The sequence below is a fragment of the Lichenostomus cassidix genome, chromosome 2 (assembly GCF_008360975.1).
Source record: "Lichenostomus cassidix isolate B80296 chromosome 2, HeHo_3.0, whole genome shotgun sequence".
NCBI classification, from domain to species: domain Eukaryota; kingdom Metazoa; phylum Chordata; class Aves; order Passeriformes; family Meliphagidae; genus Lichenostomus; species Lichenostomus cassidix.
Genome location: NC_139482.1, coordinates 124,208,438 through 124,231,438, shown reverse-complemented (window position 1 = coordinate 124,231,438; position 23,001 = coordinate 124,208,438). Strand labels below are relative to the sequence as shown.

General features: G+C 36.2%; 2 long non-coding RNA genes across 2 annotated transcripts; both read left to right on the top strand.

The window, feature by feature from the left end:
* Positions 1-116: 116 nt before the first annotated feature.
* On the top strand, positions 117-8,168 carry LOC146442180 (uncharacterized). The gene is made up of 4 exons (XR_014849564.1): positions 117-323; positions 5,550-5,661; positions 7,082-7,241; positions 7,992-8,168. It is a non-coding gene; the product is annotated as an uncharacterized LOC146442180 (long non-coding RNA).
* An 11,761-nt stretch (positions 8,169-19,929) lies between these two features.
* Positions 19,930-20,603, top strand: LOC146442179 (uncharacterized). The gene is made up of 3 exons (XR_014849563.1): positions 19,930-20,155; positions 20,248-20,317; positions 20,508-20,603. It is a non-coding gene; the product is annotated as an uncharacterized LOC146442179 (long non-coding RNA).
* Positions 20,604-23,001: the final 2,398 nt, after the last annotated feature.

Genomic DNA, 23,001 nt, shown 5'->3' with positions numbered 1-23,001 from the left:
AATCATAGAATCATAAAATCATAGAATAATCGAGTCACAGAATCATAGAATCATAGAATCATAGAATCATAGAATCATAGAATCATAAACTGGTTTGAGTTCAAAAGAACCTTAAAGATCATCTAGTTCCAACCCCTGTGCCATGGGCTTTGACACCTTTCATGAAATCAAGTTGCTCAGAGCCACATCCAACTGGATATAAAGATTAAAATCTTTACTGTGAGGGTGGTGAGGCACTGAACAAGTTACCCAGAGAAGTGGATGTCCCAGCTGTTGACAAGGACAGTTTGGATGCAGATTTGATCAACCTGGTCTAGTGAAAGGTTGGGTGGGGTGTTGGAACTCGATGACTTTAAAGGTCTCTTCTAAATCATATCTGTGATTCTGTAACAGTAAGGCTTGTATTGGACTGTGTGGCAAAGTTTACTTGGTTTTTGTACTGTTCATTTTGGCCTTGCCCCAGTATAGTTTGATATGGATATCTGTAATGAGCAGTTTCTCTAGGCAAAAAGACAGATTCGTGTCTCTTGTGCAATAATGTAATGTAGAGCAATACAGTACAATGCAATACCAAGGAAACAGAAGGGATCTTGTGAAGTGATGGCACAGAACACAACAGAGAGCAGTGCATGCATGGAATGATAAGGGGTAGGGCATAATTTTGGCACTAGAAACCCCATGACAATACACATCTCACCAATTGTCAATTAAAAGAAATAAAAACCAGCAGCAAGACAATTAGTCTTAGGGGTAAGAAGGAGAGCAATGAAGAAGTATATAACATAAGTAAAAGCACCATATATAGTATATTCATATGTAATATGGAGCTGCAGAAAAATTAACAAAGCAGCCAATGGATTCTGAATGTTATATTTTCTCTAAAGAATGCCAGAAGATTATAACCTGTTGCAGTACTCTATCATCTTAAACTAAAAATGTCTTAAAGCCCTATTAGCCTGAAACTACCCACCTCAAAAGGAGTTATGGAAGAGAAATATCAAGGAAAAGGGTAGAAACCTTTTAAGAAGGGTGCACATTATAATTTTAATTTTATTAGTAGTATTATTTATGGTTTTTTTATATATCAAAGTTATTTTTTAATACTTAGATCTAGGAAGATATTTTTTCCTGACTTGGAATGACAATATTTCAGTTATATTCACAATAAATTCTTGACTTTACTTAGAAGACACACATAACTTTTAGTTTAGTAGACAGAGACATGACAAACATTGATAAGAACTTACCTCCCACAGCATTTTGACAGAAGGTAACTGTTCTTCCTATGCTGTTCGCATGCAAAACCCAGACAAAGCAGTGCCTTACAGCCACTCAGGGGATTATGTTGTCATATCTACATTGAAAAGAAAAACATATCTGTTTCTTTGAAGCATATATTCTGATTTCACTATAAACTAGACTGAGGTTTTTAAGAATGTCAAAATAACCTCTTTTTGGATGAATCCACTCTTTATGGTAGAAATAATATCTGAACACCCAGGCAACTCAAAAAACACAATTACATAGGACACCCATTTTACACTGGTTACAACTAGGACATGTGCTCAGACTGTTTTGTGTTTCTGCTCTCTTCTGTGTACACTGAAACATTTTAGGTTTTTGTACTGAAAGTCTTCAATCTGTTTTTGGGAGTATTTTGTGAAATTATTCCTGGGCGTCCTTCTAAGTCTATATTACATGACTTCTTGTGGGGACAAGATTCAAACCAAAGAATGGAGAGGTTTCTTTGAGGCTTGTGTAAGCCATTACACACTGGCAGAATAAAAAACCATGTTCTCAGTGGTATGGAAACATTATTCCTAAAGAAAGAAATCTTTCTAAATTTCCATCAGACCCTCTAACCCACATCTCTCTGCACACTGCATAACCTGAAGAACTCAAACCTACAAGTGTGTAAGGAAATCTCTTTTCATGTTTCTTAAACACTATTCCCTATTCAACCTGTACTAAATATCTCTAGGATTTTCAGCCTTTGGAAAAGTAATGCTTTGAGGCTGACAGTAGTTGCTGTACTCAAAATCTTATAGTGGGCAAAAGGAAACACACCATATAGATGGAGCTAAAAGTTTCTTACTCTTACAGTTAGTATCTTAGCTGTAGAATAGTCTAACTTATTTAATCAAGATCTAGATAACTCATTAATAAAATAGTTGAAAATGCTACAAAAAGGCTTCCAAGTTTCTATGCCTTGGTTGTACTGTTAGACCCTCCCTGTTCCCAGAGTTCTGTAGCTGATAGTTTCAGTCTTCAGTTAGCAGAATGGGAGGGAGGGGGGCAGTTCTCAGGTGTCACCTGCACACTGAGCCTTTCACTGGCAGAAAATCATACTCCTGGTGGGAATTTATCTTTCCCCATTCTTGATGTTATGTTAGGGCTACTTTTATGTTCTTCTACCACAGTCTACGTTCTTTTCACTGATACCAACCAAAGTTTGAAAGTTGTGCAGTAGCCTTCCTCAGCCTCACTGGACATAAAGGATATTTTGTTAATGTATTGGGTTTGTGAGGCAAGGCTCAGGTAGAGGGGGAAGGCTAAAGGGATTGCTTCTGTAAAAAATGGCCAGAAGCTTGGCCTATGCAATAAAGCCAATGCCAGCCAGCTCCCAGATGGACCCACCACTGGCCAAGGCTGAGTTCTCAGTGACAGCGTTAGCATCTCTGGGATAATGTATTTAAGGAGAAAAAGTTGAGCCACAAGAGTAACTGCAGGCAGGAGAGAGGAGGAGAACATGTGAAATAAAAATTCTGCAGGCACCAAGGTCAGTGAAGAAGGAATGGGAGGAGGTGTTTCAGGCTGAGATTCCCCTGAAGCCCATGGAGCAAACCATGGTGAGGCAACTGTTTCCCTGCAGCCCATGGAGTTCCACAGGGGAGTAGAGATCCACCCGCAGCCCATGGAGAACCCCAAGCCAAAGATGGTGGATGCCTGAGGGAGGCTGTGACCCTGTGGGAAGCCCATCATGGAGCAGGTTCCTGACAGGAGCTGTGGTCCCATGGAGAGACAAGCCTATGCTGGATCCAGTCTGCTCACAGAACTTGTGACCCTGTAGGGGACTCATGCTGAAACAGTGCATGAAGGACTGCAGCCCATGGAAAGGATTCACACTGGAGAAGTTCTTGGGGGACTGTCTCCTGTGGGAAGGATTTCATGCTAGAGCAGTGCAAAAGGGAGAGGAGTCCCTACCCTGACAAGGAAGGAGCAGTAGAGACAATGTTTGATGAACTGACTGCAACCAGCATTTGCTGTCCCCCTGCACCACTGGAGGGAAAGAAATTGCCAGTGTAGTTAAAGCCCAGGAGGAAGTGTGTGCAGCCCTGGTCAATGATGTTTACCATTAACAGTTATCCTTGATTTCCTTAAATCCTAAATCTTAATTTTACCAAAATACTTTGAAATAAGACAAGTAAGACAATAGAGGAATCTAAAGAGAGTCATGCTGGTTTTAGAGGCCAATCTTGTGACTTTTCTTGAAGCATGCACCTACAAAACTATAAGGGTGATATAACATTTAATGCTTATAAATTCGTCATTCTTCACAACATTTGCAAGCTCAATCATTTTATTCACTTGTTAGCAAAGGATTAAATGGCACCATGATTGCACACAGTGAAGCCTCTGCATTTTAAGAGTGATTGGTGTAAGTCAGGGGAAGATTTGACCATGGTAAGATTGATGTAATGTTTCTAGCCAACTGCTCTTAATTCTTAATGTGCCTAAATGAATTTACATATAAATGTAAATACATTTTCATCAGCATTGTGCTAACTGGGGACAAGATATTTACATCTTTAACAAGTCATCTCCATCAAGGGGCATGAAGGCATGCCAGCTTCCATCACCAGCAATTTTGGGATCCATAATTACTTAGTGTTTATTACACATCAGAAGATAAATAGTGTCTTTGGGGGTCTATTAAAATATTCACCCAAAACCTAAATGGTTTCTTGTATCGAATCAACACTATCTTTGTTCTGGTGCATGACAAATGAGACAAATCTTGAGCAAATATCTGATTAGGACAAGATAAAATTAACAGTTAACCTACTACAGCCACAATTAGTATTATAACAGCTGACTTCTTTTCTTTGCAGCTTCAGTGCCCCTTAATAAAATGAAATAAAATCTGAACTTTTTATTTGTCATTGGGGGGTTTTCAGTAACCATAGCCCATAAATAGGACTGCCTAGGTGAAATGGCTACTTTTTCAAACAACATTTGATAATAATAGACATCATAACACATTGTTAAAGCTAATTATTTGAGCCGAATTTCAATAGCAGAAAGCTAAAAATGCACATGAATAGGCATTAAGCTAATTTTATAGAAGTGGTATGAATATTTCTATTGGTATGTCCAATATATATATATAGAAAAAATAGAGAGGATGGGGATAAATGAGTCACCAAATTCTAAGTTTCTTTATAAAAAGCCATTATCAAGGGACTAATGTTTCAGATATAGAACACAAATGATAGACTTTTCATTATTGTGCCTTACATCACTATGTGATCAGGCTACATACTGGCAGTATTTCATCATGTAGTTCACTGTAATTTTTTCACTAAAGCTGTGATAACTTAGGGCAGCAGTGAGGAGTGAATATACCTGTTGTGTTACCCACATTCTAGAACAGCAGTGCGCCTTACAATGCCACTGTCAGTGTTTAATGATTCATTCTCTCCCTGTATCTTATCAAACTAGTTATGACATGCCTGGCTATTGGCTTGGACACATGGCCAAGATATAACAAACATGATCAGGCTGAAGTAGATACAGTAGATTAAGTATCATTAATATGTCACTAGTATTCACCTACAAACCACCAAAAATCATTCATGGTTCACAACAATTTCTACCTGGTGCATGCATCTGTCAATAGGATCTTGTCTTTATTTTGCAGGTTTAGTTGTATCTCCTCATATTCAGGATACCTGGAGTACTGTTGTCTTGCAGTAGCTTTAGAGTGTTTGGCTTCCTCTGGGACTAGATTCAATTCCCAAACTTGCCTATGCCTTAAGTCTGTTTAATTAGGACCTTGGAAATCTCAGTGTGGTGCTTCCAAAACATACGAATATTGATATATATAAAAATCCCTGTTCAAACCAAACCAAACCAAACCAAACAAACAAAAAAAACAAAATCCCCAAAACCCAAAAACCCCAAAAGTAAAATGATCAAAACCAAAACGAAAAGCCAAACCAAAATATTTCCAGAGTTTTTCCTTCTTTTATGCTTGACTCATGTCTCCTCACATGCTCTCGTGAAGTGATGTTTGGAAAATCTTAGTCAGCTACTTCCTTCACTGGTAGTTTATTTCCTAATCCTTGAGTGCTACTGCAGACTGAGGTATCTTTCATTCCATGCTCTGACTTTGCTTTCTTTCTATCTCCACTACACGTGTTCCTCAAGCAGTCCCTACCAAATGTCCATTCTCCTTAAGTGGCACGTGAAAAATGTTCAGCCAAAACATGAAAGTCAGTCTTCTCCACTTCTACAATCCTGTTGTCTCCCTTTTCTCCCACTTCTAGGCAATTAAAAGAATGGGAAAACACATTTACCAGACAGGAGAGCTCTCTGGCTTCAGCCAAGACAGAGTCAAATTTTTCACTGGAGGTGTGAGGAGGTTCTGCCTGGAGCCATGTGGGTCTGTCTAGGTTGTCATTCTTTGCCACCACACATCATCACTGGGGGGATGGAAAAGACTCTGGGTTCTGGGAAGAGGGTAGGCATAGTTTCCTGTAGGGAAAAAGTGTGGCATGCGGAGGGTCTGACTGCAATTGTTTTTGTTGTCGTAGGCTTGGTGAACCTTTTGGCATGTATATAACCCTCTGATTGTACACTTTTGTTATTAGTATTGTTGCTATTACTGGTTTTTTTTCTTGTTGCCGTTACTGGTTTTTTCCTTATCTCATTTCTATTTCCAGTAAATTGTTCTTATCTCAACTTTTGCCTTCCACAAGAGGTAGGGGTGAGGGCAGTGGCTTGTATTTTTCAATTTAGTGGGAACACTAAATTAGGGAGTGCCATTCCCAAACCATGACAGAAAATAAATTAGTCTTTGAGTTCGTTCTGTTCATAAGAGCTGAATAGCGGAGGTAAATATTCCTAGCTAGTACTGTCTCCTTAGCTCTCACCCCTCTCTAACCTAGAAGTCAATTTGATTTCTTCAGAATTGAACTAGACTGTGAACATGCATATTAACGTTGTCGTTGATCATGCAGGCCTATTGTGCAACCAGAACATAATTAGTTAAAACAATGTTTCTGTGTCTCTAGGATTACCAGAGGCAAAAATTTTGGATGAGACTAAGTCAATATATTTCTACATTTTCTTCCTACCTTTTCTTTGTGTTAGTAGGTGCTTCATTTCACTTAGTCTTCAACATTTAAATTTAGTGCTTTCCTGAAAGATTTCAGAAACTTCTGAAAAGCATATACATATCTAATAAGTAGGAGAGTCCCACACTTACTTCATTAGGTTTTGCTTAAGATCTTCAGCAGTGAGGATCTGTTAGACTACAAGAGCCGTTATATTTGTAATTGGTACATTCATGTAGTGTAGCAAAACCCATGAACTTCAACCTTTCCCAGAATTAAAACATGCTAGCAAAAGGTAAAAACCCCAACTGATTAGTCTGGTTTTGTGAAAATTGTTAACAGCTGTTCTCTGACACTCCTCCTGCCTCAGAATGAAAATCTGTTTAGAAACAGCAATTCTAAAATCAAATCAGGTTACTTGGTAACACGCTAAATACAAAAAAGCATTTCCTACTGCCACTGCCTAAATAGTCAGAATGAAATGCAGATTTGTTCCCAGCTCTAACGCCTTTTCCCCAAGCACATAACTCCCTAGAACCATCATCAGTGGCTACTGGGTTTCTTGCAATCATTAATAAACTGTGTTTTAATCACTAAGTTCTAAAAGCTTCTGTACAAATAGATTCTTGCTTTCAATGTCAAGTGAATTTAAAGAAGTATGTAAAAGCTACTGTCATCTTCTATCCTAAAAACTCCAAATCTGTGTTTGCTAGTTTGTAAAACTATCATGAATCTTGTTTCAGAGAACAGGTAGCATTCTCCTGCTTCCTCAGAGTTGCCTTCCTACTTATGTTGAAAAGAAGATAAAGCATCAAGTCAGGGTCTGAGCTATTTATTTTTGATACTGTATGGCAGTTTTATGAAACAACTTCAGGGGCATTTCTTTTCAGATTGGTGCCAGAAGTAAGTTAACCCAAATATAAACAGAATCAATATAATTTTATAGTATATGAATTACCATTCACAGACTTAATATTTATGTTCATTTGAGAAGAAGCAGATTGCAATTTGGGTTTATACAGCATCTTTCATATTGAAGATATCTTAGAGCAATTTACAATCTAAGTTATACACTAGCAAGGCACTGGCTATGAAAGTAAATATGTGTTCAGCAATAGCTCACATATATCTATAGAGATTTTTATTGAGGAAAAGATGTTGGGACCCCATTCATTTTCAAACATGCCACAAACTGAACAGCACGAATAATCAATCACTAGAGTTATAAAAAAATGCATTAATTTATTGAACTACATAGCTATTGCCAGATCTTAAACTTCGAGAGATTTCACAAACTAAGACCTTACAGAAATACTTGGCTCTGTGAGCAGTCACTGAACTGCAGAGGCTTTACTGTGTTAACATGGTCTTGTACAGATAGTCCTTTAGGGACTGACCTTTCTCCTAACAGTAATCTTACTTAGTTCATGGAATGATCCCCATCCTAGTGGGACTTCAGTAAGCTTTGAAAGCTGATCCTTTGTTTGGAAATCATACATCATATTTCCTAAGAAGCAGCTGCTCCTCATAAAATTCTGACAGGTTTTTCACACCTCTAAGGATTTTTCTTTGTCTCTGCATTGGCTTTTTAGCTACTATTAGTAAACTATCTTTTGTTTCTTGCATGCATTCATATTTTGTCTCTGTTTTCAGACTGCCCATTTCTCTTCTGTATTATTTCCCAGGCAGCAGTTAATATTATTGCTAGACTATAGGTTAAAAATCTTAGAAGAATATTCATAAAAATTCCTGCCCTAAGCCAATATCAACACACTTCTGAGAATACTCCTGTACTTCAGATATTCACAATCTGCCTTGGAGACATTTTTCTGTGGCATTTTTAAAATTTTCAAATTTTAGTACATTTGAAGATGTGAACCAATAAAATTTGAAGTATTAATTGAGACCTCATATTTTTCCTCATGCTTCATCAGGAACTCCAGCAGTTCTTTCCCACATTAAAATCTAAGGATGAACTTTGTCAGGGGGGATAAAAAGAAGCTGAGGTACTTGTTTCTGTTTTCTCATAATTTTGCTATTAGGCCTGAGGACAGCCCATCTCTTTTGAAAACCCTCTCTTTTCTTGTTTTTGGGACAGATTTTGATTTCATGCGTGTCTTGAACGCAGCCAGTATTCAACAAAGAGCAGAACAAAGTGGCCTTTCCTTTGTTTTAATTTATCTCTATTGCCTTCTGACAAGATGTTCTTTGTGAATAATCTCCCAGCTGTCCAATGGCACCAGTTCTCACTAGACCTATGTCCTTCCAGATGCATCTCTGGTGTTAAACTGGCAATTTTTTCTTGACAGTGAGCATTTTCAAGACAGCAACAGCAAGTATACATAGTCACAGTGCCAGATGGCTTTTGCATACTGCCTAATTCCAATTCCATAAGGCTCAAATTGTAATTATACATTTCACATTCATTACTGCTTCTCTCTACATATAATGTATTTAAGTGGATTCTGACATAGGAATACATTTATGAGGTATGGTAAACCCTTTCATATAACTGACATCTCCATTTTCTGGTCCAGAAATGATGTCATCCCCATTAAATATCTTCAACATTTGCTTAGAAATTCTGCTCAGTCAGATATTTTGGGGACTTTGGTATGCAATTAAGTTTCATAAAAATTCATGTTATTGTGATGCATTTGACCAAAATCCTCCTAGAAAATTAAAAAGAAATATAACTGAGACATAACTGGATGACAGAGAATAATTTCACATTTCTTGAAAACTTACCATAGTATGTAGGCACTTATTTTAAAAAACACTGCAAATTACTGACTTAGTAACTGAAATTTACTATTCATGACAAAGAATAATCTCTTTCCAGGTAGCATGAGATCAGATTGTACTTCCACGCATTTGTTTGAAGCATACTTCTTTTGGTCACAAAAACCCATTATTTTGAGCGTGGACAGTCTGGTGACAAAGACAGATTATTGTAAATGAGCATTTACGACAGTCTCCTTTAGAATGTGTTCAGGATTTGCAGATAAATCACATCTCAGATTGTGTCACTGACTATTCCCCTTCTTGTAATAAAATTAACTTGGCTGACAGGAAATATCCTGTTGCATATACTAACTTTTGACTTTAATTAGCTGTGAAAGAATGATTAAATATATCTCTGTGTCCAATATCTGATAGGTATATAGCATGGACAATAATTAAAATTTCAACAGTTTGGTTAAGAAATACATTGCTTCTGTTGATTAGGCAACAGGGGCATTAGGGATGGCAGTAGCCATCTCACCTCAGCACTGTGTACACATACTTCCGAGAGATTTTACAGATATATATTTATTGTATCTTCCATCTAGAATTTAGACAAATGCTATTGTCCATAATATCAATGTAATATACCCTTTGTTATTTTTATTGCAATCAAAAATTAAAGAATAGCAGCATTAATCCACTGTTCTGGATATCTTGTTCATTAAAAATAACTACAAAGAATATTTAATCTCTCTCTATAAACACATCCTCCTGAAAAACCTTAAAATATAATCAATTGCAATATGGAGAAAAAGGATTCAAAACAAAAGTTTAAAGTGCTCTCACAAAATTCTCCTGATAGCAGTTCTGCAACTGAGAACTCTGCTCAAACATGTCAGCTATTTCAGCAGTTAAATAACTAGATCATTCAAGCAGTGTTTAGAATAGTTAAAAATGTCTACATTTAAACAAATTTGAACCCAGTGTTACAAATTAGTAGCCTAGTGAGACATGTTTGTAATTGTCTTCATATTTATTATCAATTCAGATTTATACATTCTTGCAGTATATTTACACATCTGCATTCTTGCTTTTATATATGTTTATACCTATACAGAGAAGATAATATATTTAAGAGAAACAAAACTAAAATAAGATCACCATTTTCAAAATAAGAACTCTGCAGCGAAGAGAAAATGAAGATGAAGTGAGTTCTACTTTGCTGTGGACTGAAATAATGAAATGAAATAACTCAATATTTCTTGGAAGAAGAGCAGCATTATGAAAAAAAATTGTTCCTCTCAGAGTTCCCTAAATGAGGAAAACTGTTAATGACTGAATAATATATTCAATTTGCCTGAAAAAAAATTCTGACCAGTTTAGTCATTTGTGGCACTGAACAATTGTTATGGAAACTTGAGTTTTCAGTGGTTCATGTCACAAATATGACATGATTTCAGCAATTAGGAGATTCAAACAAATGTTTTTTTCTAGTACAAGGCCAGCTAATTTAAAGGATAAGTCTGTATCAAACAATGATCTTCCAGGGGTCTAAAAAATGTGAAATCTTTACCAGATTTACTCTAGATGAATGTTAAAGACTGTAAGTGCAACTATCATATATATTTGCTTTTTCTTAGAAAAATAACTGGGAATGATATGACAATATTTTAGATGTCTATTACCTGAAAGTTGGTATTTTTTAGAAGAATATATATTTAATTAGGCCTTGACACTGTGTAAGCTCACTGGTAGTGAAGATGTCCTTGTTTTATTAACACTGTTTTCAGCACAAATTCAAAACACAACCCCATAATAGCTCCTGTGACTAAAACTATCCCACCCAAAACTAGCACAAGTATACAATAAACGGTTTATCACTAAGGATGTTTTCACAAAGCTTGCTGGTTATTTAATCTTTATTTAATTTACAATATAAAAAGCAAATGGGTAAGAATGTACAGATTACAGTAAAACAGCCTTAGAGAACCTGTATTAGAGGTGGAAGTTGCACAGGGTCTGGCTGGGATGGAGACAACTTTCCCCATAGCAGCTCTCATTACTGCCATGCTCTGTAGTGGTAGCTGGACTGGCATAGATAACATCACCAGTGTTTTGGCCACTGCTGAAAGCTTCTCCCACAGCATCAGCAGCCTCCCCAGCATTCCCATAACCCCAAAAGTGAGCAATCTGGGGGTGGGCAAAAGGCTGGGAGGGAACAGAGCCAGGACAGCTGACTCAAATGGTATTGCATACTGTAGAATATTGTGCTCAGCAATAAAATCTCAGAGAAAGGAGCACACACAGGAGGCATTAGTTATTAAGGGCTTTGTCTTCCAGAGTGAGCACTAAGCAAACTGAGGCCCTCCTTACCAGGAGATTGCTGGACAATGACCGCTGATGAGAAGTAGAAAACAAATCTTTTTGCTTAGTCTCCTGTGCTGGCACTTTCAGCCTTTCCTTTTCCTAGGAAACTAAACTGCCTTTATCTCAACCCATTTTCATATTGATTTTCTCCATCTGAGATGAGTGACTGAGGGAGCAGCTGGGTGGGTACCCAGAAGCCAGCCACAAAACTGAAGTTATAATACAAAAACTGGAATTTTTTTTAACCTTTTGTATTGTTTCATACTTTAAAAATCCATCAGATTAAGTATGGATGACACTCAATCCTGCTTCAAAGCACTGGAACATGATTGAAATGTTATATATTTTACATTAGTTAGAAAAGCATTTTGAGATAATACTGCCTTTCTTAGGGATGGTAGAGAAGAACATTTAAAAGGATTTTTAGTTCTAAAATTTGTGTTTTATGATTTGCCCACATAGACTCTTGGTGCAAAAGTCCAAATAATTAAGACACTGTAAGTCATATATTTACCATGCATTCTATTTCAAAGCCTAATGGAGTTATTAGTGTGAGGCACTGAGAGAGTTTCAGAACTTCATTTCACTTCAAAGTAATGTTTTTTAAATTTTTTTCTGACCTTCTGATGAAGATTTGCAAAGCTCTATTAAAGATATTCATTTTAGTGTGCTTTGTAATGATATATTTTAGAACAATAATACATACTGACTGCTCTTGAATGCGTCTTTGGGGACATATTAAAAATATCTAATTATTTTTCTGTCTGAGAACAAGAGGTTTTTTTGGCATTATATAAGCATTATTTTTCTACCTGTGTCAGAGATTCTGAGATAATAAGCCAATATTTAAAAAAAAATAGGAAAGAAATTATTAAATGACAGTTTTAAAGTATTTTATAGTCAATGGGAAGGTTACCTTCTGATTTCACTGTGTTTTGCAGTCTTGAATTTCAAAGATATTTTGACATTTAGTGAATAAATTTTTAAAGGAAAAGTTTGCCATTTCAGAGATGTTCAGGTGATTAAGAGTATTGAGCTATGTTCTTATTCTGAGAGTATTTATGGGAAATCATTTCCAATGACCCAAGTTAGGAATCTAAAGTTAAGTCTTGTCTAAATCTGACACATGCTATCCTTTTTTTTGTAAGAGAGTTTTCTGCTGGGTAAATATCCTTCAGGGATTAATTTCACTGTGGCATCAGGGAGGAATCAGAATCATCAAAAGGATTGTCAACAAATATAAGTGGAATGATAGCAATGCTGAAGTAAAAGGCATAAACTGGCACTGAACAGTATTAGCAGAGACCTTATTTCACAGCATATTTTTAAATTTCCAAATTTATAAATTACTCTGTTTTTTGCCCCTCTGGGCCCTGACTATATATAAAATATGTATGTAAAACTTATATCAGAAGTTAGAGGAGATTGAGATACCAAAGGCAAGTTGGTGAACTTCTTTGAAATAGTTTCATTAGAACTAAGACTTTCGCCCAAGTCCATTTTCTCCAACTGAGTAAAATAAAGAACAAAGACATAATGCATTTTAAACTTTCAATGTAGGAACTAAAATTGAACACTAAGTTATAGAACATACTATTTCTAGTAGAAATACTTTCTCTTAATGGAGAAGTACTACATTTTTTTAATATCTTTTCCCAAGAAAATAACATTCAAGAAATTTCATCATGAATAAAATATGTTGAGACTCATTCTTTTTAGCTGTCAGATTTATTTATCTAAATGAAGTACAGTAGAAGGTGGTTGCCATAGCTACAGCAGAGCTCTGCAATAATTTTGCTGCTTCTTAATTGTTACATATTTTTATATAAACAGCTTAAGAATATTTTACATTTTTAGTCTGACACCTTAAAGCAACAAGAAAAACTTTGAATTTGAACCTCCTGCTGACAGAAGAGTAGTCTATAAAAGGAAACATGATAAATGAAAACTCGTCACTACAGAAAGTTGTCTATAGCTGTCTGCACGAAACCAATTATTCTTCTTTGCAATATATTGATTAAATATCTTGCACTATATTTACTTCTGAAATATTTATAATCATATCAGACTTCAGAAAGTTGAGGTGCCTATATGTTTTTTTCCTAGGAAAATCACATCAAATCTTATATTCTCTGAATTTCAGAGGATTAAATGGGTAGAAAGAGCAACTTTTATCTAGTTATTATAATTGTCCATTTTTTTAGTAGAATAGTGGTACTAAAAATGTGTTTTAAACTTGTTCGGTTTTATATTTATTCTTACAATTGAATGCAGACTTTAAAACAGGTTCATAATGAAAATGGCAGAAGACAGAATTGAATTCTAATAAATTACTTTATATCATATTTTGCACTAATACTATTCTTATACGCATCAAGCAGCCAAGGAGATCAGTACAGTTATGGTCATTAACAGAAGAGTGAACCCACACATATTAGTATTAAGGCCAGTACACATTTCTGAGGTATAATAATTAATGACCTAACTTCATAACTAGGCATGGCATTGAATACCAAAATTTAGATCCATCTTTACCCTTGGAATTCAAGGAGTTCGTTGTTCCAGCTGTGTCCCAGTGCCTGCAATAACTTCCCATAGATGCTCTCTTTGTGCCAATATCTGCCACAAAATTCCCCCACTTTATGACCTTAGTGAATATTTTTCCAGAGTAATGATGTCAAGATTTGGTTCATATCTTTGTGAACTGAAAAACTGCTGGTGATGCATAACCACATTTAAATATTGTTATTTCCTAAGCAGCCTAACAACACTGAAATCTGGCTCTGGCTTTATGCGCTCACACAAACACAACCTTAAATGAGACCCTGCTTTCTGGAGTTTAAAATACTCAGTTATAGCAATTATAATCAATTTGGAAATTGGCAGACTTTCAAAAGTTGTTTGTGGTTATAAACAACAGAACAAAACTTTTTCTTCTTTGTATTCAGGAAGAGATTTATTTAATAGTGATGGCAAACTACTGATTCTCTCTTATTTCTGGCTCACAGAACATCTGAACACTACCAAAAATAACATATGTCTTGAAAGGATTTTATGATCTAATTTTGTATAGATTTTGACATGTACGGCACTGCATTAAAATATAGCTTTTATTGTAATAGAAATTTTATGCATACAAACTACCAGGGTATAAAATTTGTATTTAAGGAATAGTCTTTATTTCATACCTAGTGATTTTGATCTTACTGAGAAAAATTCACTCATTATTTTATTTGCGCATGGATCTAATCATTCATGTACTGGCAGTGCAGTTTAAACAAATTGAAATGAGATATTTAAACACATCTGTCTCAGATGATAATTTATAGTATTTCAGAATCTCGATGATTTGCTCTCTAATAGATCTTTTCTCTTCATGAATTCTATATTTATGACACAAAATCTGATTTCATAGCACTCAAGAATAATGAGGTTAGTATGAAATAATTTTTAAAGGTAGGTGATGTTTTCCCTTTTAAGAATGTTTTTGATTTAATCTTACTATTTAATATAGTTATCAAAGTAACAGCTAAAAAATTACCTCAAAGGACACAAAACTATGTAAACTCAGAGCTTCACTAACAAGACTAGGTAGACCCATTTTAGGACACATATTGCTGTTGTAATACAGTTTATTGTTCAGCACATTGCAAAACTACATTTACAACAAATAGTGTTTTCCTTCTTCTTAGGATGGAAAGTTGAATTTATGAGCACTGTGTTCTTGCATTCCCAGTCAAGATATCTCTGTGTTATATATTTTCTACTACCTTTCTAGCCTTATTTTGTCATTTTGATTAAGTCTTTTTCTGCCTTGCAGTGCAGCAATGACAGAAGCTTCAGTCAAAAAAAATTCATTATTTGACTTATTTAGAAAGAGAACCAAAACAACTCTCTCCCAAAGTAATGTTTCACCATTTTTACTGGAAACTATTTGTCTTTTGTACCTTGTGGTCATATTCTCCCCATTCATGGCTGTATCACTTTTGTGATTAATTATATTTTTCCTTACTTAAAAGGGATTAGATCACAGCTCCATCCTTAATTCTCATTAATGATCTCAAATATATAAACCTTGAACTTTACCCTTTTACAATCTACTTCATCCCTATTACTGCAGTTTCCAAAATAGGTTATCTCATCTTGCTCTGTATAGATGATTCAAAATTCATGTCATAAATACCCTTCATTGTACTTTCATAGTTTGATGATCATTGACATTTTCAAAATGTTTCCAGAACTGATTCTTTATGACACCACTTGCAAACATCTGTCGTGGTTTAACCCCAGCTGGTAACTAAGTACCATGCAGCTGCTCACTTCCTTCCCCCACCAATGAGTTGGAGAGGAGAATCAGGAAAGAAAAGAAATAGAATAGAATAGTTTAATAATTGAAGCTAAATTAATAATAATATATACATACTTCTTCCTTATAACCTACTCATCAGGGACAATCTGATGGGGTAATTCACACCTTCTTGTGCTTGAAAAAAACTTCTCAAGCCATTCTACTTTTCTAATTGTAAACATTGCTTACCAATACTTTACTATTGTCTGTTCTCTTCCAGAGAAAGACTACTGTAATGATTTCTTGAAAGAATCAAGTACCATAATTTAAGCAATATTTCTGGAAAACATACATTCAGTGACTAAAATGAGCAACATAATTCAGAAGTAAATGCATGATTAATGCATGATTTAGTTTCCAAGTTAACCTTTGCAAAGTTGGCACAGATTTGCACTTTCAAACACAGAGAAGGTTTCAATATGAAGCAGTATATTCACAAAATATCATTAAAAATTTTACTACTTGAGCTGTTAAACAGATATTCAAAAAATCCATCATGGCATTGATAGGAAGGTAAAACTTAATGCATTCAGGTGTTTTATTTGTGGTCTAATAAGTAAATTATTATATATTTAAAAAAGTGTTGGAGAGTCATATTTAATTTTAAAAATTAAAAGGAAAAAAGAAGAAAAAAAATCAGATTTCTGTGTACTGAGTTGGAGTGAATATAGTTCAATTTTTCTTAAGTGAAGAACAGACGCAGGAAGACTATCTACAATTACTATCATAAAATATATAGAATAAATATCCAAGAAGGGACCATTAAGCACGAAATATAGGAGTTGTGTGCTGTAAAAAGGGTCACAGAATAATATTAACTAGGAGATAGACTTTAAAATAAATACATAAAAAACCCCCAAACCAAAAACAAAGAAGCTTTACTTTACATTTTTTTATAAAAACATCCATGGTTATACTATAACAGCAGAGTAGTTTGCAAATCAACTCTATCTTAATTTCACTCTTCTGTAAAAGGATTGCCTTTGTTAAGGCAGCGATGTGTTATGTTATTCCCATTGACACCTTAGGCAATATTAGTAGAACCATATTCTTCAGCAAATTATTCCTTTTTCTAATTGACCTCACTATCACAACTTTTTGTATTAATATGCAAATTATTATTTCTTGTCTGAATTTCAGGTTATTACTCTGGCTTTTATCACCTTTAGTAATTTTAAACAATTCCTCCCCACCTTCTTTGTTCCCACCTATTTAATTTTTATGGGCACTTATAACATACTAATCCATTCCTCCTCTTCTTCAGCTTTTCTTCTCATCCCTCTCTCTTCTCTACCACCTCTCTGTAATTCATACTAATGTTTTTGTCATATTATTATCTTAATGTCCTAATACCAAATTTGCCTTTTTTTAAAAAGGAAATACAGGACCAAAGAACAACACTTCAAAAACATTGCAATCTCACCACATGGAATAACTATAGATAGAAACTCCTACTTTCAGAGTTTTTAAAGAATGGTAATAATGGTTAAACCCAAACCTTGCCAATTCTTGCAGTGTCCCAGGAAGGGTGCAACAATTTACTGTCAGGGAGCAGCATCTTTTCTGTCCATCAGGGAGCTGAAAGTCACACCAACACAGGAAAGGGCAGTGCCCCCTCCTGCAAGGCACAGTGTGCTCAAGGAAGGTGAGCAGAGCAGGACTGGTGACAGGAACAAGTCCTGCCAACAGCCCAGTGATCATAACTAAGGTGACAAAAAAACCCTGATGTCAACCCAGGAAGTCCAGTCAACAAGGCAGGAATGCCAGGGAACAAGCTGGCCAGGATTCTGTTTGCAATATGGCTCAAGAAAACCTGTGGGAATGAGTCTCAGGCCATGGTCAGGGGTGTGGGTGCAGGTCCAGCTGAGGACATTCGGGGCCATTAGGGCCTGTCAGCATGCTCATTGTTTATACTTGACAATACTTGGTAGTTGGAAAAAACAAAAAAGCCTTTTTCTTACCTTATGTGCATTTTCCTATTTTTTCCCCTTGTGCTTAGGCTTTTGTGCTTTATTTCATTATGATTTCTTGTTTAGTATTTAAACATAAAAATCCAAAATTTTCCTGTTATAGCAAAATCCTCATCTATTGCAATATATTGCTTAGTGCCTTATAAACAATCAGACAGAAAAATATGCAACCACAAAAATTAGCTCAAACTTGAATGTACAACCTCAGGAACTAAGCCAGTAAAGTAAGGATTTTTAAAATTTGTATTAAAGAACTAACATTGAAAATTAATTCCATTATTTATGATCTTGGTGTTAGCAAACATTTCCATGGAGATTGATACATTTTCCTCTTGTTGCCAGAGCATGTGGCTATCCTGGTGGATCAGTAGCTAAGCCAGGGCTCAGCTGATGGAAGTTAACTTGTACTCCATCATGCCTTTGGTACCTGTATGAAAGGCCTATAAATACCTAAGCTTCAGCTTGCTACAGGGAGAATTACCCTCTGTAGAAGAAAACACCACTCTGGGCTTTTCTGAAATTCTTTTCAAAGTACAACTCAGGGATGGGCAGGGTTGGTTTGTATTTGAATATGTAGCCAAGCTTTATGAAATTTTGAAGGACCCCATATGAAAATATGGGGTTCTTAAATAATAATATATGTGATAAATCACCTGTTGGAAAGTGCAGTTTACTGGCTTAATGAACACTGGGGAAAATGGTCCTTCTTCTATATGCTTCTATATTTAATGCCTCTTTTCTACTCCAATCAGTTTAATGTTAGTGTAGTAGTAGACTTTTTAAAGCATTATTTGCAAATTTTCTTCATGAAGGTTTGTCATACAAGTTCTCTTAGCGGGAAAAGCTTTAACTGTGATCCATCTCTAATGTTGTCAAGGTTAGTTACAGCTATTTTCATTTTTGCAATTTTATTTCATAAATAAGGCTTCACTTTTCCAACATTGTTCATTGACCTTTAAACTAAAGCTGAAACTTAAATAATGATGGTAGAGAATAAGCACTGTAGCTGACGTTCCAGTGAGATTGATGGACATAATTCTCATAACTACTGCTCTTGCTTCATTTTTAACTGAAACTCAAAATACACATGGTTTTCAAATTTCCATTCTAAATTTAGAAATTAGCTGTTCAGAGAAAAACAGTAATACAAAGTTCTTAATGGAATAATTAGAATTAGATTAAATATTCAAGTAATTGTTTGGGCTGGAGGCACTGTAGTGGGAGCAGTACTGCTTGATTCTGCTCAGAGTAAGAGAATACTTCTAGGTCAACACCTTTTTCCTAATTATGCTAGTGCTACAGCCCTTCCAAAACTGAAAATATTCTATTCTGTAGCTCCTGCTATGAAAAGTTCTCATGTCTTCTTTCCCTTGCAAACTTCTGTGAGCTATAAGCAAAACAAAAACTAGGTTTTTGTTTGTATTTAGAGATCTCTCTGCTTGACTGACCTGCGCTGTACTTTGAAGCACCAGGTGAAAAATATTTGATAGGAACAACAGATTAACAGCTGTCTCCTCTTCCTGCTTATATCATTTTATGATATCCACACACAAAGACTGGACTTTCTGTTCAAAACCAATAGTATTCCATTAGGTAAATTTTTCATGCATTGACAGAAATGGTCAGAATTCCTAAACTGTTCTCAGGTAGATATTCCAAATTATCCATGTTGGGTTTTTTTGGGTTTTTTATGAGCTGTAAAGGACTTACTATATCAAAGTAAATTCTTTTCCACCTCTATTGATAACACTAAAAATAATTATAAAAAGCTACATAGATGTATAAAATTTACAATGATAAATATCAAGACTTTACCCTTACTGAATGTACGCAATGTACATTCAGTACACAATGTGTACTGAATGTACACAATCATAAGTTTCTCATTGATTTTGCATAACTCCAGTTCCTTGGGAAAGATGATTATATGGATTTGATCAGTTATTTAACTGCAATTATTTATTCTTATTATTTTTGGTAGTGTATAACCTTTTTGATAATGTCACATATTATCTTCACCATAATAATTTAGTGTTTAGTCAGAGTTTGTCTTTTTCTCATTTTTCATTACATGTGTTTTTATTTTCATTATACATATAAAATAACTCTCTGACTTCTCTCATGTCATGTGTTGTTAAAAAAGTTCAAAGCTCAAAAGGTATTTGAGATTACCAGAGGTGAACTAATGGACTGCTTATTAAGAAAGAAGTTCTTCAAAATACTAATTTCAGGTCAATTATATCTATTAGTATCTCCATCAAAATCCTGTTAATGTTGCAATACCTGTAGGCATTTTGTGAACAAGACCTAAGTCTGTGACTTCATAGAAGACAAGGCAGCAGCTTCCTTTGAGTTTTGTATGTCCATTGGGAAGAGGGGAGAGAACAGATGAATGGGAGTAGAGGGTGGGCTCAAAGGTGCTCTCTGTTTCATCACTAGATGGCTGTTTAGCCATCTAAACTCATTGTCTGTGCCATGCCTTCTTTTGTGCTTTAAGACTGGTATTTGGAACACCCGCCTGAATACATAATGCCATTCTCTATTTCCTGGTCCTAAATTTCTTGAAGGTGATTGAATTTTCTTTCATTTACTTCACTAGATGCTTCATTGTAGGTTACATACTTCCAAAACCGATGTAGCTATGATAAAAAGGTACATGAGATGTAATTAAAAATTAACTCTGGACACATACAGCTGTAGTAAAATATATCTGTTGTTCTCTCTCTCTCTTTGTCTCTCTCTCTCTCCTTACAATAGGCATTGCATGACATTAAGCACAGGCTCTACTTCTGGGTGACAAAGCTGAGCATCTCTGAAGTAATCCCTTATCCAGGAAAGAACACTAAAAATGGGAACAACAAAGAGTGACCCTAGTGATACTCTGATATCTGTTAAATTCTGAAATTGTAAAAATATTTTGAGAATTTGTAAACAGATGGTTGGTAGCATTTAGAAGAGTGTCTTGCAATGTGCAATGATATTTTGATAATTTATGGTAAGACATGCCAATATATAATCTACATGAGCTTATTACTTGTGCTTTTTGTTCTGGTTTTGGTGTAAGGTTTTTCTATCTGGAGTTTTAGAAAACAGCCCTGTACAATGTCAGAATGCAAATCTCATTTGTACTAAGGTTGCAAGAATTCCTCCTGTGAGAAATGTGCTTCCTGATTTTGTGTTAATTACTTGTGTGAGGACAAAAGAAACAGATGTTTATTTGTGTTTATACCATGGAATAATAACTCCTTGATTCCAACAGAGACCAATGCCTGATGCAAACAACATTTTTCATTTACTTAGTGAGTAGATCTATGCTGAAAAACTAACACATTAAAAGCCCAGTATTGAAAGCAATGAATATATAATTTGGAGTATTGTAATTTTTAAACATTATAGAATAGTCTGTCCTAGTACACATGAAATGTTCATATTTTGGAATGTAGAAGTTTTTGTTAAAATATATTCTGTAAAGGCCTTATCTCTTTCTTGTTCATTGTCTGTTATTTTTGAAGTATATGAATCTCTTCTTGACCTATATGTACAATGATAAAAGAGCTGGAAAATCAAGGGGTCATGCACTAGTTATGAGGGCTCATTGAGAGAGCTTTAAAATAGATTTGAAGGGAGCTGGGGACAGGGCGAGGATAGACAGTGATGAGGTATGGGAGGGGGAGACCTATAGCAACCAGCCTAGTAGCAAAAGGAGGCATTAGGGGGAATAATTCAAGCAAGCACAAACACAAGCAGACAAAGATGTCTTGCCATAATGCATGACTATGGTGCATCCCTTTGTATCTCCAACAGGAAATTTGCAATCAAATACCTCTTTGAAGAGCCTGTACACCAACACATATGTATGTGTTGGAAAACAAATGGCAGAAACTGGAGATCTGTTTACACAGATGCATCCACAAGAGCTGAGAGAGCTAGTGAGCACCACAGCTTTGCCACTTATGATCACCTTCGAAAGTTTGTGGTGGTAAGGAACGGTGTCTGTGGGCTGGAGGAAAGCAAATATCACTCCCGTCTTCAAATATGGCAAGAAGGGGGAACAAGGGAACTGCTGGCCTCTCAGCATCACCTCTACCCCCAGAAAGGTGATGGAGCGACTCCTTCTGGAGGCCATCTCTATCCACAAGGATGACAAGAAGGTGACCAGGGGTAGTCAGAATGGATTCACTAACTTTACATCATGCTTGACCAACCTGATTGATTTAATTCTATGATGAAGCAACTGCTTGGATGGATGGGAGAGAGCAGTGGAAATTGTCTACATCACCTTCAGCAAGGCTTTTGACACCATCTCTCAGAACTTCCTCACAGGCAAACTCAGGAAGTGTGGTCTGAATAAGTGGACAGTGAGGTCAATTGAGAACTGGCTGAATGGCAGATCCCAGTGAGCTGTGGCACAGGGTTTAGCTGGGGGCCTGCCACTGGTGGTGTCCCCCTGGTATTTAGTGCTGAGCGCAGTATAATTTAATTTATTCATCAGTAAGTTGGATGAAGGGGCAGATGCCTCCTCGGCAAGTTTGCTGATGATACAAAGCTGGGAGGAGTGGCTGATAGATACCCCAGGGTGCTGTGCAGCCCTTCAGAAGAACCTCGACAAGTTGGAGAGATGGACAGAGAAGAGCCTTCTGAAACTCAACAAAGAGCCTTCTGAAACTCAACAAAGGCAAGTTCAGGGTCCTGCACCTGGGGAGGAATAACACCAGGCACCAGTACAGGCTTCAGGCTGAACTGCTTAAAAACAGCTCTGTGGAGAAGGACCTGGGGGTCCTGGTGGACAAGAAATCATTCATGAGCAAGAACTGTGTCCTTGTGCCAAGAAAGCCAATCGTATCCTGGGGTGCAGTAGGAAGAGCATTTTCAGCAGGTTTAGGGAGGTGATCCTACCTCTCTACTCAGCCCTGGTGAGGCCAAATTTGGAGTGCTGTGCCCAGTTCTGGGCTCCCCAATACAACGGGGCCTGCCGCTCCTGGAGCAGATCCAATAGAGGGCTGGGATGGGAGTGGGTTGGAGCACTTCACTTGAGAGAGCTGAGCCCATTTAGCCTGGAGAAGACTTAGAGGAGATCTTACAAATGTCTCTCAGTATCTGAAGGGAGGGTTTCAAGAGGCTGGAGCCAAGCTGTTATTAGTGGTGCCAAGCAATAGGATGAGAAGTATTGGGCAGAAACTGATGCACCGGAAGTTGCACCTGCATATGTGGAAGCATTTCTTTACTGCTCAGTGACCACACATTGAAACAG